Here is a 4,937-nt window from a genome sequence, read left to right on the forward strand (position 1 = left end):
GCTGGGCGTTTTACATCACCAGGCGGCTGGAGATGCAAATTTGGATCTCCAAGTGTTATATTTTACATAACTTGGGGTAGGTGATGTAAAAATTTATACATCAGCATCATCTGTTAGAGCAGCGTTTTTCTTTTTGGCCTTGAAGATGTAAAAAGCTGTTATTTATATGCCTACATCATCTATTGGAGATGCTCTCACATCATAAGACCATAAGAGCTCATAGGCCTGATAGGTTAAAATATTATGATTATACATTATTTAGACTTGCTAAATGGAGCAAAAAAGTTACCCCTTTGTAAACTAATATAAGAGCGTTTAGATCACTAAAGTAGTAATCTAAACGCTCTTATATTAATTTACGGAGGGAGTAGTTCATACATTGAACAGAGCAGCAAAATATATCAGCAACGTAAATAACATGCAACATCGGACTGAAATCTATAGAAAATAAAATGATACTAAAACAGCGACAATTAATATGAATCCAAGGTAGTAGTATTTTTTGATTTTTTTTGCCAGCCCTCCCACTTTTCATTTTTCACATGTCAGTCGCACCAACGTAAATTTACGCACACACAAACAAAAAAGGTTGTACTATCTCTGTTTCTTGCGGGTACTCAGTTATTACACTACCCACTCAGTTATACTACCCTACAAAAATACGTTCGCTTAGCCTGGAAGCAAGGAAGATATATGCGTGCACTGCAAGTATATAAGCAAGCCCCCCTCCCTCCTCTACATTCATCCATCATACAATCCATCTTGAAGGTCTTAATCTGTCATAGAACCCTCTCGATCTTTCACAAGAAAACTAAATGGATCGGTCCATGAAGGTCTTTGTGGTCGTCTTCCTGCTCCTTGTGGCCACAGGTGTGTATGCTGTACTTACTGTTTAAGATAACTGATAATACTGCTAAATTATGTACCGAAACGTCGTATATTTTGGAACGGAGGTAGTATGTGAGATGGCTGATTTGCTCTATCAATTTGCCCGTGTAGGGTTCCAGGGACCGGTGCAAGTAGCTTTGGCGAGGGATTGTACTTCACAGAGCCACGAGTTTGTGGGGATGTGCCTGAGTGACCGCAACTGTGCAAGTGTTTGCCAGACCGAGTATTTCACCGGAGGCAAGTGCGACCACCGACGTTGTGTCTGCACCAAGGACTGCTAGATGGCCCCTGTAATCTTCTTGCACACATGGTTCCGTGTAATAATAATAATAATAATAATAACTGAATAATAATACTAGATCTGCATCTATGCATGTATGATGCATATGTGAGTGCTACTCCTAGAAAGTACATGAACATCATATAATCCGAACAAAGTTTCAGCAGGGAACCAGTTCAAGTTGAATAATCCAACACTCCGGAACTGGAGCGGCTACCGTTCTCGGGACTGAAACGAATATAAGCTTAAAAACTGGAACAAATGAGACATGAAATTTTACTAGAACTCTAGAAGTCTAGAAGGGAAGTCATATTTCGTAAGGAAGAAAGAAAAGTAAATCGTGGGAGTAGACATAGCACCACACCTGAAGATTTGGCCAAGACTTGGTGAAGAACCAAAAGTACCTAAGAATCTACACAGATTACAAGAATCGAACTTGCAGGAGTAACTTTTGCAGAATTGCTGCTATGTATACAGAAGTATTGTGGAGATAAGAGATCTAAGAATCTAATTCAACAATCTACATATTTTAGACCAATTCAATTTTTTTCGAAAAGAGGGGACATCCCTCGGCCTCTGCATCATACAACCTTTTATTTATCATATCAAAGTTCATCATCCAACCATAACAAAGTTCAACTAATAAAGTGTCGCATATGACTGCGCGAAGGGTAAATAAAATAGTAAAAAAATCATAGGAAAATGGGCCTCATGCATCACAAATCCTACTAGTAGGCCGCCAACCAAATCGGTTGAACAAATCCCGAGAGACCATCTCCCATCGGTTGCACCCAAAGACCGTGGGCACCCGATCCTCCTCCTTGCAAAGTAATGACCACGTATGGATCCAGCTGTAGCCTTGAAGATAACCTGTAAAAAATTCGGAACTTTCGTTCTGTTAAAAATACAATCATTACAAGTGTTCCAAATGGCCTAAAGTAAAGCACAAATTCCCACACGGATCTGAGACTTAAACTTGGGGTGCACCCCTACTAACCAGTTTCCAAACATATCCGTACTACTCGTAGGTGGAGGTAGGTTGAAAGCTATATGGGCCGTTCCCCATAGTAGCTTGGCAAGTGGGCATTGAAGAAATAGATGCTGAATCGACTCCTCATTGCCACAAAAGCAACACTTAGTGCATCCTTGCCAATCTCTTTTTTTCAGATTATCTTTTGTCAGGATGACCTTGCGATCCAAATACCACATGAAGATTTTTATTTTCAGTGGGACTTTAATTTTCCATATATACTTGCGGTGAAAAGGTTGTCCTCATTGATGAGGTCTGTATGCATGGATTTGACTGTGAAGTCACCAGAAGTAGTTAACTTCCAACGGAATGTGTCTGCTTCGTGTGAAACGTTAACCATCATCAACATGCCAACAAGGTCTAACCAGTCTGTCCATTTGTCCCCAGTCAGTTGTATTCTAAAGGCAACATTCAACGGTATGTGGTCCATCACAGAGACAACGGAGACATCTTTCCGCTGCACAATACGATAGAGACGGGGGTATTGCATGGCTAGTGGCAATGTCCCCTAGCCATGTATCTTCCCAGAACCTTGTAGTTAGACCATTTCCTACAATGAACGTCCCTCTGCGAAAAAAATCATTTTTAACTCCCATGAGTCCTTTCCAGAAAGGCGAGTCTGTTGGTTTTGCCTGAACCTCAGAGAGGGTTTTTGAATGAAGGTACTTATTCCTAAGTAATTCTTGCCAAACCCCATCCTTGGTAAGTATCTTGTAAAGCCATTTGCTCAACAAACACTTATTTTTAGTCTCAAGGTCTTCCACCCCTAGACCTCCTTGGTCTTTAGGGCGACAGATCACATCCCACCTTGCCAGGCGGTATTTACGCTTATGTTCATCAGACTGCCAGAAAAACCTGGATCTGTAGTAATCCAATCTTTCTCTTACCCCTTTAGGTATTTGAAAGAAAGATAACATGAACATAGGTAAGCTTGTGAGAACGGCATTGATTAAGGTGAGCCTTGCCCCATAAGACATAAGCTTACCAATCCAACAACTCAACTTTTTCTCAAATCGATCCTCAATACCTTTCCATTCCTTATTAAGAAGTTTACGGAAATGGATTGGGATACCAAGGTATCTAAAGGGAAAAGAGACTGACTCACAACCAAAAGTTGTTTGTATTGATCCTCTTCTTCTTTGGCTTGTCCAAAGCACAAGAGTTCGCTCTTGTGGAAGTTAATTTTGAGACCAGATAACTGCTCGAATAAACAAACAATAATTTTCATATTCTTTGCATTTTCAATGTCATGTTCCATGAAGATGATGGTGTCATCGGCATACTGAAGTACCGATACCCCACCGTCCACAAGATGAGGAATTAAGCCCGCAACATGACCTCCTTCCTTGGCTCGGCTAATGAGAACCGCTAGAAGGTCTGCCACAATGTTGAAAAGAATAGGCGACATAGGGCATCCCTGTCGCAAACCCTTTGGTGTCTGGAAATAGTGACCAATGTCATTATTTACATTGACACCTACGCCGCCCCCTTTCACAAATGTGTCAATCCATTGGCACCATTTTCTCGGGAAGCCTTTCATGCGCATACATTGTTGCAAGAATGGTCATTTAACTTTGTCATAGGCTTTTTCAAAATCCACTTTGAAGACAACTCCATCAAGTTTCTTCGAGTGTAACTCGTGAATCGTTTCATGCAAGACAACAACCCCCTCCAGGATGTGTCTGAAGGAAATATGCCCTAGAGGCAATAATAAAGTTATTATTTATTTCCTTATTTCATGATAAATGTTTATTATTCATGCTAGAATTGTAATAACCGAAAACATAATACATGTGTGAATACATAGACAAACATAGTGTCACTAGTATGCCTCTACTTGACTAGCTCGTTGATCAAAGATGGTTGAGTTTCCTAGCCATAGACATGAGTTGTCATTTGATTAACGGGATCACATCATTAGGAATGACGTGATTGACTTGACCCATTTCGTTAGCTTAGCACTTGATCGTTTAGTTTACTGCTATTGCTTTCTCCATGACTTATACATGTTCCTATGACTATGAGACTGTCCAACTCCCGAATACCAGAGGAACACTTTGTGTGCTACCAAACGTCACAAGGTAACTAGGTGATTATAAAGGTGCTCTACAGGTGTCTCCGATGATGTTCGTTGAGTTGGCATAGATCGAGAATAGGATTTGTCACTCCGATTGTCGGAGAGGTATCTCTGGGCCCTCTCGGTAATGCACATCACTATAAGCCTTGCAAGCAATGTGACTAATGAGATAGTTGCGGGATGATGCATTACGGAACGAGTAAAGAGACTTGCCGGTAACGAGATTGAGCTAGGTATTGAGATACTGACGATCGAATCTCGGGCAAGTAACATACCGATGACAAAGGGAACAACGTATGTTGTTATGCGGTTTGACTGATAAAGATCTTCGTAGAATATGTAGGAACCAATATGAGCATCCAGGTTCTGCTATTGGTTATTGACCGGAGACGTGTCTCGGTCATGTCTACATAGTTCTTGAACCCGTAGGGTCCGCACGCTTAACGTTCGGTGACGATCGGTATTATGAGTTTATGTGTTTTGATGTACCGAAGGTAGTTCGGAGTCCCAGATGAGATCGGGGACATGACGAGGAGTCTCGAAATGGTCGAGACATAAAGATCGATATATTGGACGACTATATTCGGACATCGGAAAGGTTCCGAGTGGTTTGGGTATTTATCGGAGTACCGGAGAGTTACGGGAATTCGCCGGGGAGTATA

General features: G+C 41.2%; 1 non-coding gene across 1 annotated transcript; it reads left to right on the forward strand.

Annotated features, from left to right (window-relative positions):
- The first annotated feature begins 541 nt into the window (after positions 1-541).
- On the forward strand, positions 542-1,246 carry LOC109764391 (uncharacterized). The gene is made up of 2 exons (XR_012188734.1): positions 542-870; positions 1,000-1,246. It is a non-coding gene; the product is annotated as an uncharacterized protein (transcript).
- Positions 1,247-4,937: the final 3,691 nt, after the last annotated feature.

Source organism: Aegilops tauschii, chromosome 7, assembly GCF_002575655.3.
Source record: "Aegilops tauschii subsp. strangulata cultivar AL8/78 chromosome 7, Aet v6.0, whole genome shotgun sequence".
In the NCBI taxonomy this organism is placed as follows: Eukaryota; Viridiplantae; Streptophyta; class Magnoliopsida; order Poales; family Poaceae; genus Aegilops; species Aegilops tauschii.